Here is a 15,763-nt window from a genome sequence, read left to right as displayed (position 1 = left end):
TTAAGGCTGAGGAGAGAGGAAGGAAAAAAAAAAACCAAAGAAAACCCTTTCACTATCTAACAAAGAAAAGTAGTTTTAACTTTGTGAGCTGAATGAAACATTGGGAGAGATTATGAGCAGTAGCTTTTTGACTGCAGCCACAGTATAAATATTTTATAACTGAAAGGAAAAGCCTGCTTGGTATTTTGTTAGTTTACCCTATAGTTCCTAACAGTTGAAATATCTCAAGTCTTGCTAGTTTGGATCCAAACCTTGCTTATTTTCTTATTGTTGTTATATCATACCCAGCAAATACAGTGTATATGATAGTATTTCCTTTCGTAAATTGCTGTACCAGGAAGCCTGCAAGATATCTCTGCACATATTGAGACAATTTTTAGAAGCCATTATCCATAGCCATTTCACTGCAGGCATACCAGTAGATATTCTCTTTTTCTGGCATAGTTGAAACAGTTCTAGTGATTTCAGTATTTAAAGGAAAAGCTATATTTTTTGTGAGATTATAAAATATATAAAAACATTCATATATTACTATGGATTTGTATCAGTTTGGTCAAAATTTATCTCTGCAGGTAGACAGAAGTAAAAAGTTAAAAATAAATATTAATGTTACTCATTCTTAAGAGAAACAGTATATAAGAAATAGGCTAATGTTACCACAGCTAACATTATCAAGTCCAGGTATTAAATTTATCAATTTCAGGAAATCAGTTCATTTGTTTGGATAACTCCAAGCACTCAAAGAAGAGTCCAAATGCTATTTCTCAATAACAAGGAAAAAAAAAAATCAGAGTAACATACTCAGTATGGAGTTTGAAAAACAAGATTTTTGATCAACTTTCATTAAGACCTACAATACCATTTAGCACTCCATGACTTAAGTTAAATTGCCATCTGTAAAGAGGATCATTATCCCACTGTTCCTGCCATGGGTCCTTAATGACCACTTCACAGACTTCAAAACTCATTCAAGATAAGAGACCAACTTGATAAATATTACTCTCAGTTCAGCTGCAGCCTCATCTCTTCCATCTCCAGCTTTTGTTTTCTAATGTGGCTGTCAACAATTTTGACCTCACCAGTACCTTAAACCTTCACTTTGCATGCTGGCCCCTCACAATATGCAAAAGTCTGGCTCAACAAGAAGGACCAGTGAGGGCAATCACAGCCCCATGTGAAAACATAGGGATAGGTTTTCATCCCTGTGATGAGACAAGTCATTTATAGGGAGTCTTCTAGCCAAGGTGTATAATTTGCTTTCAGCTGTTAAGCCAAAATAAATATGACTAAATATTTGAATTTGATGTTTCTTTGTGCTTTCTGAAATTAAGACATATTTTTTATTAGAAAATATATTTGTTTCCTTCCAATATTTGTTGATGGTTTTTACTTTTCTTTGACTATTCAGTCTCCTTCCATAGAAATATCACATTGGAGCAGGTACTAGATTCACCAGCTAAAAATAGGATCCTCATTTTGTTTTCCAGCAAACTTCTGAGAGCAAAAGAGGAACAAGCCTGCTGGTCAGCAGCACTATCTCATTTGGACACTATTTCTAGTCACAAATACAGATTTTTGAGCACTGCTTCATCAGGTAGGAAAGAAACACCTTTTCCCCTTATGAAATAGTCATGCCTATACGGTGGTCAAAGTAAAAAAGGAAGGCCTTTACTAAAAGTTAGACCAACCTTAAAGTTTTTAGACTTGGTACATCACAAAAGGAAGGTATAGAACGCTTAAATTCAGAGGGTTATGATAAGATCTAAGAAATCCTGCTGGCTCAACTTCTACAGCACTATTAATAAAGATGCTTTTGTAGGTAAAATAAAGAAAAAAAGATTAAAAGGTGCAGTGGGCGAGGGGATGATTTTAGAGTGTATGAAATGTAAGGTGAAATGTATTCTCTGAATACTATCATATTAAAGAACATTTTGCTAATATTAGTTGTGATGACATAAAACCTGATTTTCTGATTGTCAGAAAGTGACTTCTGGTACATATTTAATTTTGTTCTTAAAGATGGATTTGCCTTACACTGTCAGATGAACAGCTAATCAAATATAAAATGTGAAAACTCTTTCCCCAGTTTCCCAATTTCTTTACCAGGTCTGGATTAATTTGGTTTGCTAATGTTTTAAGCATACACAAGATAAATCCTGAGCTGTAATTTTCAAATTAATCTAAATGTCAAGGCTCTCTGCTTGTTAGGCAGTGAATGGAGTATTTTTAGGGTTATTACATGTCCAATCTAAACTCTTCAGATGAGTACCTACATTTTCATTTTTGTTTTTTAATATCAGATAGGTGAGTGATTAGAGCCCTATTTTAGTCCTATATGGTCTTTGTCATTGTGGTGGTTTGACCAGAAAGAAGTGGGAATTCTGGGATATTCTGGTCAAACCAATGGGTGCTTGGATTTTGATATTGGCACCTGGGGTAGCCAGTGGGTTTTAGGACACACCTCGAGAACACCCAGGGGTTAAAAGCAGAGCTTCGGCGCTGGGAGGCTCTCTGGGGACTTCGAGGGACCGAGGTCGGAGCTCTCCCCCGTTCAGCCGCTGCTGCTGGGCAGGGAGGGGCAGCCATGCGGTAGGCCTGGGCCTGGACAAACATGGGAGTGAGGAGGCCTTGGATGATGGAAGGGTGGAGGAAGAGCCCCAAGAGACATCGGACAGCCTTCCCCCCCCCCCCCCGGAGACAGAGAGAGAGAGAGAGAGAGAGAGAGAGTGCAGCCTGTGTCGTTACCTTGAAATTCAGTAAATATGTGCTGGCAGCAGGCAGCCCGGCTGAGGAGATGGGGGGGGTGCAGCCAGGAGTCCAGCCGCCTGGAGGAGTTTTTAACCCCTTTTGGACAATGAAAACCCTACAGAACATTAACCCTTCCTAGACGTGTGATAAGAGTGGAGGAGGACAAAGGAAATGAACGAGTGATGGGGGTCTGGACCAGAGAGAGAGAGAGTGAGAGATGTTGAAAGAAGGGAGAAGATGGAGTGGCATTTTATGCTGGACTCTTTTGTGTAGCCATGGACAGAGCCATGTTTCCGTGAGATACAGAGACTGAGTCCAGGGGGAGAAATGTCCCAGTGCCAGAGAAGATTCAGTGTGGGTACCCCTCGGCCCCAGGGGGTATATAAAATATGGGGGGGACGGATGTCCCAAAGGTGAGAATGTGAGATACTGTGCTTTTCTGGAACTGGACAAAGCATCCTTAAAAAGACAACCCTGGAAGCAGCCCTGATCCCTGTTCGGTGGTGAGAGCACCGGAACAAGGACGGAAAAGGCCACCACGACACATGGAAGGACTCCCTCTCCTCTTGAGGAGCTGAAAGTCTGAGCAATCTGAAGGGTGGTGTTGGACCTAGAACTGGTGATTTTGGAGGATGTATTGTATTGGGAATTTAGGGGGGAGGAGGGGGAGAGTGTTTTTTGTGAGGTTTTCATTTTCCTTGTTTTTTTTTTTTTTTTTTTCTTTTGTGTGTAGTTTAGTAATTGTTTGTGTGTAGCTTAGTTAATAAAATTTTCTTTATGTTTAAGTTTGGAGCCGGCTTTGCTTATTCCTGGTCACATCTCACAGCAGACACCGGGGAGAAGGTGTACTCATGGGGGCTCCGGCTTTGCCAGGCCCAAACCATAACAGTCATCTGCCTTTGCTTTAAAGGTATAAACTGTCCAATGTTCTTTGAGCAGATAATTCTTGCTTCTGTGTCCATTTTCTTGCTCTCCTACCAAGAAGATTTATTAGGTTTTTTTATTTTATTTTTAAACATGAAGACTAAATCACCCTCAGCTTACAGAAACACCCTTCAGTTATGAGTTCTATTGTCAACTACTGCTAAGGAACTAGAGAGAGAATGGAAAGCAATATGTTACTTTTCTGCAGAGACTTTTCCCTGCCCCAGTTTTTTACAACTTGCGAGAAATCTTCTGCAACAGAAAGGATAAGAGACATAAATAAGCCAATGCTGAGTAACAGAGAAAACATGACTCAAGGACAAGTTTCCACAAAACAATAAAATCAGCAACAAAAAGTAGCTACAGAGTGAAACACCAACACCAAAAGTTTTGCACATTTAACCACAAGCCTCAATTTAGTGCAGTCATCTCACATTTTCCTGCAAGAAGAGAGAAGCATCCTATTCACCTAAAATTGACCTTTTACTGCAGAAAATGATGGTTTGATTAACTCTGGCTGAGTTGATAAGTGCCTCACTTAGGCCCTATAGTTGTTGTAGCTCCTGGCTCACTCACTCTGCTCTCAGTGGCTCCATTGTGTGAAAGTGAATTTGAAGGGCCAGGGCACACCAGCTCCTGCCTCAAGCACTCTACCAGCACAGGCCAGAAGGGTGCCACCATCTCAGGGACAGAGAATAAAACCACTGAGCAAAGGAACATCCTCCAAACCAGGCTAGTGCTGCCAAAGTCAAACTTTCAAATGGAAAAAATAAAAATTAGTTTTAAATAGGCCATTTACTGAAAGTATTAAGCCAAGGACATCAATGTGAAAATTAAGAAAGCACTGTGACATCAGTAATACGTATTTGCCTTGATTTTATAAGCTGTTTTCAGCATCCAACACAATAAAAATGTGACTTGCTCTGTTATTGAGTTGACACCTGCTTTGCTGGTTTGGGCTGAGTTGGTTTTCTTCAGTGTGTCTGCCATGGGGCTGTGTTTTGGATTTGTGCTGAACAAATCCAAAGGTTTGATAATGTAGAGATGTTTGTGTTATCTCTGAGCAGGGCTTGCACAGAGCCAAGGCCTTTCCTGTTTTTCACACTGCCACCTTGGGAGGAGACATGGCCAGGACAGGTGACCCCAACTGACCAAAGGGATAATCCAGACCATGTGATATCATGCTCACTGTATAAACTGGGGGAAATAGGGACAAGTTTGAGTGATGGCATTTGCCTTCCCAAGTAATAATTACATGTGATAGGGCCCTGCTCTCCTGGAGGTGCCCATGGCAAACAAAGAATTCATTTCCTGCTTTGCTTGTGTGCATGACTTTTGCTTTCCCTATTAAATCACCAGTTTTCCAGTTTTTAGCCTTTCAAGTTTCTCCCTGTTCCCATTGGTGTGGGAGTGAGCGAGCTGCTGGCTGGGGTTAAACCACATCACCTGTCCAGGCTCTTGGTATATCCCTAAATTTCCCCCTTTACTACCTGCAGTAAATCTGAGTGAGACATGAGAGAATGCAGGACAGACTGCAATTACCTTGTAGAAAATTATCTGCTTTATAGCAATAGAGTTAAAAAAAAAGCAAGCCCTGAAATAATCATTTTTTTCTCTTGGAAATGAGGTAAAGTACTGAGCTTCATCAGAGCAGATAAAAATAGGAAAGAATAAATAAGAATTATTTTTAATCAGATGGGTTGTTAATACTTATTTTAGAACACTAAAATTAAGCTAAGAACTCTACAAAGTAACTATAAGGGTATTGCAAAAAAAATACTCTCTCATTCAGTTCTAGAGGACTTAAGCTTAACAAAATTTTCATGTGTTCTGGTCTTGTTAGACTCACTGACTAAGCACTCACATAAATAAAATTCTAGAGGATTAGATTTCAGAGGTAGAATCTTTATTCCAGTAGAGAATCCAAGACTAGAATATCCTGTGCTACAAAGCAAACGATAATTTTTATAAATTTAAATAGCAGTAACTAGGAATTACAACTCTATAAGCCTAAGAGGAGATGGAAGTGTTTTATCCAATTGATCTTTTTCTTCCAAAGTCCCATTGAATCTATCCTGTACCTTTGTAGTGTCATATCTAAGATAAGCACAAAACGACTATCAAACTAGGCATGATTTTTATGAATTGCATGTACAAGAGAAGCTCTTAAAAGCCTTTTTAAGTTAGTAGTGCACCATTGCTGGCCATGAAGGGTATTCTAAAGCACAATTACAATCCTCATGGGTTAGTGAAGCAACAGAAGGATGATTTTTGCATGTTATTTTTGTACAGTATATGCAAAGGAAGTAAGTGGGAGGAAAACACAAATGGACTTAAGCATATTGATTTGCCAAAGAAAAAAGACCAAATATGAAACAAGATTCCATTTTTGGAGTAACTAAAAAACACAGATTAGACGAATATTTCTCTTACACCAAACCTGTGGAGAATAAAGAGGAGCAAGCATTCCTTCTCTGGCATCTCCCATAATTTTTCTGCTGTTTCACCTTCAAACATCTTGTTATAGCTTTGGGCAAGTCCTCAGTCATTACAGAAAAATGTTGTATCCAAGGCCAGAAAAAATGAAGTTTTTTTATTGGCAATTCTAGGCAAGTGCTTTGCAGAAGGAGATGGTGGAGAATGGGGGAGCAGAGAGCAGCATGAGTCTAGCAGGCCCACTCTCCAAATTATGAGATGGATTTACCTATTAACTGTAGAGGAGTAACACACCCACAGTCACACATCCAAGTCAAAGAATCGTTCATGTTGGAGAAGAGCTATAAAGTCATTGAGAACAGCCACTAACCCAATAGCGCCATGCCAACCACTAAGCCATGTCTCTGAGCACCACATTTACAATTCCCTGAAGCTCTCACCAAGGAGATCCAACCCTGGCAGCTGCCAGAGCTCCAGGATTCAGCATCACCCATGCAGTTCTCAGCCTGAAAAGGAGTTTTCCTCCACTGCCTGCTACTGCCACAGTAAAGGCAATGGAAGGCAGATTCCATTTAACTCCCACAGTGTTCTGGTCATTTCTGATATACTTTAGCAGACTTGGTTAGGGAATTTTCCTTTCCATTAAATATTATGTATTCATTTTGAATGTCAATTCCTTTATTTTTTCAATAAATAATACAGCCATACAGATTCACACCAAATAGGAATAGTTTGATACTCCTTTATGTTTCAAGATCTGTGGAAGCCCGAGTTCAAATCAGACATTCCCAAACCCAGCAACCTGAAATGGCTTCCATATTTTTCTTCTGCTTTACATCTAATGGTTTATTCCTCTGTTATTCTGCAGAATTATTCTGAAAGAACCAAGAGATTATTCAGCATGTTATGAATACTGATTTTCAAACTACGCTACCTCATGGTTCTACAATAAGCCTAAAAGATTTATTCCTAGCTTTTCCATGAACAACCATCCTTAACTTAGCCCTAAAAAAAAGTTCCATACATTTGAAATATTGTTAGAACTTTTATGTTCTTACCTGCCAGCTGCTTAACAGCCTGAGCCCCTCTGAAACCACAGCTCTGTCATTAAGTGCTAAATAAGTGTTTGATGTGCTTGTTTTGGTGTTTTCCTCTGCTCATACTCTGACATTTGCCCTTTTCTTAATCCACAGAGTGAAAGCAAGACTATTAAGCTGCAACTAAGAAAATATAAGGGAAAAAAAAAATCTGTTATAGATTACAGAACAAGCCCTGAAAAGAGGAATAAAGATGTTTTTCTTCTGAGACCTGTGAATTTTTGGGATTATATAAAAGTCACGACTAAAAATTTTTGGGGGAGATGTTTATAAAAAGCAAGCACAAATATACATCTCCTTTTTAATTCACCTATAATGTTTTAAAAGATGTCCTGCAGATACAGGTAGGCAATGTGATACATCACTGTCATTTTATCAGCTAGATTCTTCAATCAAACTCCCATCCTGTTGCATGTTCTAAAGGGGGCATGTCTGGGTATGTTCCTGCTGGATTTTAAAGACCAGAGTAAGAGCAAAAAGTAAATAAATATGCACAATATAAATGTAAGGAGGAACATCCATAAAAAAACCTAAGCTTACTTCTATTCTGCTGAACTGCAACATATGAATCATCTGGCTGGCCTTGAACAGAAAATGCAGTGTGGGACTAAGACTAACTGCAAATGTCAGAACACCACAGATGAAAACATTTTGATAGACCAATAAACACATTTAGGACCTTATGCTGTGGTTAATTTTAGCAATTTTGCTTCAGTCAGAAGCAGCACTTGGTTTACAAATATTTAGGAGGTCAACTATGAAGTGTCCTTTGGAAAATTCTGTGTAGAACATTTTAATAATAAATTAAACATTTGTCCTAATCTTATTCTAAACAAACACACAAAGGCAACATAATCCTTCAGAATTAACCTTCAGATCAAATACAAGCACTCAGTAAAAAAGGAGTAGCTCTTTCTCAGCTCATTTTCCTTGCCTTAGGGTATGATTTATCAGCTTTTTTAAAATTTGGTTTAGACTCAAAGACGCATCCTATTCCAAGCTCTTCTCAATAAAACATATCAGGGAGCAGCCCCCATTCTTCAGCATAAAAACAGAATAAGCAGAAATGTGTGCCCTAAAAACCCTAGGTGCCAAAATTTTCTCCTAATATACCACCACAGATGTCTCCATGGCTGACTTTAGTCATCACAATGACTATTTCTGAATGGAAATAATCATGTTTAGAGGGAACAAGTTCTGAAGCCACTTAAATTGGGAGGAAAAAGTGATTGAAGCGGCACAGATTAGGTAGGGTTTTTTTCAGAGTAGGCCAGAAACAAGGTTTCTTAAGTAAACGCACAAGAAAGCCAAGCATCAAATAGTGGCACCACAAAGCTCTTCTAAGATGATTATGAGTATCACCTTTCTTACCAAACATGGATAGAATAAATTCCGATAATCCCGAAAATTTGCTCTTTTCTTGGCTTCCCATTTCATTTTCTAATTTCCTTGCATTAATACAGCCATGGAGATCCACCTTTCCAAGGAACAGATAACAGGGGCTCAACCAAAATGCCATCTCTCCCTTCATTGCTGCTGAAGCTGGGGGGTGTGTGCGCCTTATCTCATTACCTGAGCAGATGGGGAGGCTTATTGCAGTTCTTGGAAGCCTGATTACATGGGTGGCATGCAGGGAAAGCTAATCAGAGCATCCTTTCTGCTAAGTGAATCCTGGCTCATGGTTGACAATAGAGTGAAATCAGCAGCACTGAGATGGACTTCCAGGAGCTTCTTCTACTAATAATGAACAATCTGTGGCTTGTAAAGCAGGACTGTACTAAAAATGCTCAAGAGATAAACTGAAAGAGAGGAAATATTAGCTGTGAACTCCATGGCTTTGCTCAATAAGTGTCAAAACCTCAAAGCTATTGAAACATTGTTTTTTGCATTTAATATTTATGATGCTGTGAGAGTAGCAATGAGATAATTATAGCACTTCTGCCACCAAGGCCATGATTCACCAAAGCCAAGCATCAAGTCATTATTTCTGTCATCCCACTAGAAGGGGTGAAGAGGGCTAAAGGAAAGAGGAGAGTAAAGCAGGCTTTTACTGTGAGATACTGTTTACAGAAGCAGAACATTTGTTTGCAACACAAAGCATTTTGCATCTTGTGCAAGTGAATTACCATGGAGCTTTAGCTACCACCATCCTATTGGGTTTTTTTCCTCCCTACATCTCGTTAATGACCAACCCAAAAAACAAATGCAACAAGAAAGAAGGCACACAAAGGGCTCAGTCAAGATGTCAATTTGGGAAATGTCCCAGGTTTTCAACATGAAATACTGCAGCATCTGTGAAATTAATTGGCTATTTTGTGATGATAATCCACAGCACACTTTATCATGTTATGAAGCTAATCACCCCATACCACACTGCTTCGGGAATTTTTACAGGGCATCTTGCTACCTATGTAGTTTTAGGGGAAGAACCCATTTTCCAAACACCATCCATGCCTTTCAGAGATATCGCAATTTAGACTAACCTGAAAACCCCTTAAGGAAAAAAAAAATTTAAGGCGGTCTGGGATCTCTTATACCTTATAAAAGTACTTTTGCTCAAGATTAATCAAGCAGCATACCAGCAGCATCATAAATTAAACAGATCCATTCTGTCCATCACAAGTGCCCAAAAATTTAGTCTAAATTTAGCAATAATCTGGAATAACCTATTTTTCAGAAAGCATTCTCTCAAGTTAATTGGAAGTAAAATCTTGCCTTTAATATTGTCTGAATGATGTCCCAGCAAACAGTTAGGAATTTTTACTACTTGGTAATCCAAGGTAAGCAAGCCTCTCACCTCTTTTCAATTGTTATGTTGCAAAATAAAAAGTACAGTTATAGGCTGTAAGATACACGAAAAAAATTTTTTTTAGTGGCATTACTTGCTGGTAAAGCTTCAAAGAAATCACCATTCTGCTTTTGGGCTCTGTGATTCAAGGAAAATGCAAAACAGTTGGGATCAGAGGGGTAAAGAATTTTAAGCGAAGTAACAAGCATGATCAAGGTTGAAAAGAAATGACATCATTTGGTCTAACAAAGACTAAAGGAAGATGTGTGTAAAAACTTTTTTATCTTTTACACTTTAAATTATTAATTAGTGGAGAATAAACATTTCTTCACATCTTATGAAGATAAGGAAAGCAGTAATGTGTTTAATAACATCAAGAGACTTTCAGGTGAAGTGTGCAGCACTACAGATGGCTAAGCACTGGAAGAGAATGCCTAGGGAGGCAGCCAAATTTCCATTATTATATTTAGAACACAGATAAATATGCATCAGGAATAACATAGGAAGACCCAATTCTACCTTGGGGCTGAAACTGAAAAACGACCTCTTCAAAATTTCTTCCAAGTTTATTTTACAGGATTTCTGCTAAGATTCTTTGCTATCTGGCCTTCTCAAGACCCCAGCCAGCTCCCTGCTTGAATGCACGACAGGTTTTTGCTGTTATCCAGATGAAAAACTAGCAATTGACTTGGGTCCTGCCATGCTGAAATGCTAGAAGTTTGCTGGCAAGTCAGCACTATTAGTGGAAAAATCCTTTGAGAGCTCTGTGGTAGTACAAGATTTAAAAGCCTGAATTTATGGACAGCATTGTCCAGTTGTAGATGGGGACTTGCTTGTGTTTACAGCACTTGAACGTGCTTTTTGTCAAAGCACATAAGGCCCACTTCAGGCCACTAATCCTCATTTATACAGCAATTTAATTCAAATCAACTTTATATTAGTAACATATATTCCATGTGCTCAGCTGGATGGGATTTTGTTAAAATTGAGTTTGCTTGTAATCATGTAGATAGAAGTCATTGCATCACATAGGAAGGTAGCATTGTGCCACACTGGATCACAAACATAACTTAATTAGGGCTTGCATAACATTCCTTACTACTTTTATTCTCTTCTCCTAGGTATTCTGCACAGAAAATCTAGAATTATTTCAAAATCTGCTTTTATTTTCATAGTTCTTCATTGCCTGAACTGGTAGACAGTTTTCTCAGGAGCAAGTTTGAAAAAGCAATATAAACCTTCCATAAGAAATCAGAACATCACAGATCCCATTGTTCTTCAAGCGCAAACTTCATCTCCTCACTTTGTAATTAAGTACATAAATCAGTATCAATACATTTTAAAAAGTAATAACCTAAAATATTATTGAAGAGACACTTTTCATGTTTTCCAGCTGTGAAGACAATGGCCAAATTACACAATTCCACATACTTGTGCTGCTTAATGCATTGCTTGAAAAAGCAGTAATAGATAGTAGCTAATCAGGCTGGGGAATGCAAACAATTTTTTAAAATCCTGGCCATGATTTTGAATTTTATTGGAGGCATTATTGAAAAGACTCAAAGGAGATTAATCCATCCACATATACTCCAAATTCCTGGAAAAAAAAAAAAATCTTGAAGGAAATTGAACTAGTATTTTCATAAAAAAGGGCTAACTCTGAAAAGGAACCTCACCTCAAGGAAGCCAAACACATGAAAGCTTTGAGTGCTTTAACCTCTGGTTGAAAGAATGTCCGTCTGGAGCTTTCATCTCTTGCAGGAAAATAGGCTAAGAAGCAGCTGCCAGTATATTGAAAATTCCAAGACAAAAGGTACCAAATTAGAAAAAGTTACAAGAAGGTCTACGCAAAGATGTGCAGAGTAACTACACATACAGACCAACAAGGATATCTTAAGACACGAACTTTTATGACTCAAAGGTGGTTACATTAGCTAAAAGAAGTTGTTACTCTGTGGGGTAATTCAGCTTGGATAGAACACTACAGTGTTGTGGCAAACAGTGCTTCCAATACTCCAAAATACCTCACAGAAATCAGACCTGGGCATTTCTACACGGTACAATTTTATACCATAGAAATGTGTCTTAAATGAACATTAGTCATGTAGCCTAGCAACAGGAAACAAGAGGGGATGCTTCTCTTTAGCATGGAAGTTGTAGGAGGACTAATTACACAAAAAAACTCACCCAACACGACCAACCTACAGAGGACAAAAGAAGAGGACAGACAAAAGAAGAAACTGAGAGCCTATTGCCTGTGAAAAAGTCAGAAGTTCAACTGTATTTAGAAGACTGGAATGAGAACTGGAGCAGCCTTTCAGTAAGAACGGAGGGGAGCATACAAAAATGTTAGCCATTTTAGAAGACTACTCCAAATGAATAGCTTTAATGCTGACTAGATGTCAGCTCACACCTTCACTTGGCTAGGCCAAGCAATAATGGCTCCCCAAATTATATTATTATGCCTCTTTTTTCTTAACTATTCTTTGAATTCTTAGATGCAGTTTTGAGCTACCTTCATACAAACCATAGACTGAAAGCCCTGCAGGGAAATGGAAACTGGAGTGGCCACACTCCCTAAGTGCTCAGCCTGTGTAAAACTTCCATTATTTTAGTGTCAGAAAAATAAAGCAGATTGGCTTAAACAAATTATTTTTGATTCCAGTCTTACTCCTACCTCCCTTCACTTGGAGAACCAGTGGTTTAACTCCTCCATCACAGAAAGATGTGGTGATAAAGATGAGGAAAGAAAGTTTTGACAAATATCATTCCAGATAGAGAGAACACTGTCACCATGATATTTTATGAAAAATCCCTTCACCAGGATTTTTCTCCTGAGAAGCCTCAGAAAAGAAATGTAAACCATAATTCTCTGAATGCTTGGAATGTGGTCTGGAGGTTGCTTACCAACAGGTGCATCTTTGATTGGTTCCATGTGAACTGTGTTTATTTACTGACCAACCACAGTCCAGCTGTGTTGGACTCTGGTTTTTATTATTATTCCTGTCTAGCCTTCTGACATCTCCTTTCTCTTTCCTTTTTAGTATAGCTTTAATATAGCACTTTTAATATAATATAATATGATAAAATAATAAATCAGCCTTTTAAGAACTTGGAGTCGAATTCTCAACTCTCACCTTGTCCTGGGACCCACAACACCACAAGAGAATTCCACATTAAACTAAGAAGAAAAATAAGAATCTGCCTTCAATTAACATCCTCAGCTTGAGAAACACTGGTTTACACTAAGCCATCTGAATAGGTTCTAACTAAAAGGCTTCAAGTTATTAATGGTTTATATCCATACTGTTTTCCCCAAAAACTGGAAAATTTTTAGTTGCGTTCATAAGAAACACTACAAAACAAACACCTCTTAAAAACATTTAGTTTGTCATCACTGTAGAACATGTTAACTTTTCCCAGTGAAGCTCATAACTTATCATTTTCATATTTGGTCATGATATTTCTATTATAAAAGTATAATTCCATAGCTTTGTGCAACCAAAACAAAGAAACAACTACAACAAAACACACAAAGCAACAAGAAAAGCCATACAAAACCGTGGGTGATGAATTTGATAGTGCTAAAAATTTTCATCTGTCATAGTGGTGAAAGCAATTTCAGGACATCTACTAATTTTAATTGAAGTTCATGGTATTTCCTACACTGCAGAACACAACCAAACTGAATGTCATCACTGAGTTTTCTCATCTTTATTTTCACTATGTTAACTGATAAATGTTTATGACAATTTTCACTTGAAAAGAGTCCATCAATAATTAAAGAAGAAATAACTTGCTGTTAAAGTGGGCTCTTTTCTCTGAGAGTTTTCCCTTCATCTCCTCCATGTTAAACCTGGCACATCACAAAGTGACAGATGAATTTTATGAGGATTGATTCATGCCAGTCTCTGAAAAGTAATTAAGTTCAATAAAGGCCTGTCAATACCATTTGGTATCAGTTGTCACTTTATATCATGCATAAAAGGTACAGACGCACACAGAGATGGACAAAATCTGCAAGGACACAAAGTGCAATTCAGCTAGGACAGGGAGGTGGTAAATATTAAACACTTACTAGGAGTGAAGTCACAGTTTAAAAACTGTTGTGACCACCACAAAAGGCCAGTCCTCAGTTAGAAATCAAAAGCACAAATACTCCCAAAATTAAAGGTTAAAACTCATTACTTTCCTCTCTTCAAAGGACATCCAGTCCATCCTCACCCACCTGCAGATCCAAACTTCTTAGAACTTAAGGAATTGGCAGAGGCTAAAATCAAACACATGAAAGGAATAATTGTCCTCTTTTCCCTCAAGTGAGTATATGGTTTTATGCTTAGCACAGGCACCTACACAATGAGAACCATAAACCCAAATTCACACTTCAAGCTTCAGGCTAGCTATCCCATCTCCTGGATGAAGCGCTTCACAGAAGGAACGTGCAGATAAAAAGAACCCACAGCAACAAGCCTTCAAAAACTGTTTTGAAAGCAAGAAGAGCATCCTATTCTGTCCACAAGCCAGAGATTCTATGCAGTTAGAAAGGACATAAACACTTACATCAAGATGAAGCAGTGCTGCAAGCCACTGGTAGCAGAACTCCATGTGCTTTAATCCCAGCAAGAGCACCAAGTAGAGGGAGATAAATCTCAACCTCCAGCCTTTGCTCTGTAGCACTTGCCCATTAACCAGTCCCAGGGAGATGGAGTCAGAGGCTTTTCTGGAGAAGGCTGCCTGTGAAAGTACTCCACCCTTCCCCTGAGTTTTAATTCACACTCTCTGATTAATACACCTGTACCAGAAGCTGAGGACTGCATGGGCTAGTGGGGAGCAGCTGCTCTTTCAAGGTTAAATGAGTTAAAACTAATTGAACATAAGAAACTCAAACTGCAAGCAGGGAATGCTCATGCAGGGATGTTAAGAAAAGAGAGGACATGCTAAGTTTAAAAAAAAACAAAAAGGCTCTACATGTGGAAACATAGTAGGGTCTCTAGGATACACAGACCTGAGCATTTAATAAAATAGTAGGTGCTCAAGGATGAATTTGGGGGGGTGGGGGGGAATTGTTACATTTGAAGTTTCACAGCAGGAGCAGTGGGTGCTGATAAAGAATAGCTGATAGCTCAGAGACTTTGGTATGCAGCAGGTGATCCAAGTGAAAAATGAGAGTAGGTTTCAGCTTTTGGAGAAAGGAGCGATGTCTCTGTGAAATAAAGTGGAAGCTGGGCTTTTTCATGGGCTGCTGGAGGGCTCAGTCACACCAATGTCTGTCAGACAGAAGCTAAATACTCTTAAAGTCCTGGTGTTAAGTGCCTAACTCCCTGTTGTCCTTTTTTTTCCTTTCCTACCTCAGAACACATCTTCTGGCCAAATTGTGATTGGGCCCAAATGAACAATCTGAATTGGAATTACTTTATTATGTCTGATATTCATCTCATAATGAGCCATTACTCACCATTTTATATTCTCATATTCCTATCAATGATGTAGAAAAGAAAGGTTTATCTATATCCTGTCCATTTCCTTTAAGATGTAGTTCTCAAGCTTTCATTTGCAGATCACTGGTGGCACAGAGAGTAGTTGTTTTTTTAAGGAAATCATTGTTCTGTACATAGTGAGGTTTTTTTAGGAGTCATACTTCATAATGACTTTTAGAAGTTTTTAGGTGATTTCATGAGCAATTAATCTGAAATCCCTGCGCAGATTCTTTTCTCCTGTGCTTGGAATAGCAGCTTCACATCTGCTGCTGGTAGCTTTACAGTGATTATTC

The 15,763-nt window shown here is 38.5% G+C and overlaps 1 long non-coding RNA gene across 1 annotated transcript; it reads right to left on the bottom strand.

The window, feature by feature from the left end:
- Window positions 1-11,043: 11,043 nt before the first annotated feature.
- LOC131554904 (uncharacterized) lies at window positions 11,044-14,724 on the bottom strand. The gene is made up of 3 exons (XR_009274468.1): window positions 14,554-14,724; window positions 11,670-11,774; window positions 11,044-11,590 (listed from the first exon to the last, which is right to left on the bottom strand). It is a non-coding gene; the product is annotated as an uncharacterized LOC131554904 (long non-coding RNA).
- Window positions 14,725-15,763: the final 1,039 nt, after the last annotated feature.

Source organism: Ammospiza caudacuta, chromosome 2 (assembly GCF_027887145.1).
Source record: "Ammospiza caudacuta isolate bAmmCau1 chromosome 2, bAmmCau1.pri, whole genome shotgun sequence".
Lineage (NCBI taxonomy): Eukaryota > Metazoa > Chordata > Aves > Passeriformes > Passerellidae > Ammospiza > Ammospiza caudacuta.
Note: the sequence above shows the minus strand (reverse complement) of the source record. Positions and strands in the feature narration are given on the sequence as shown.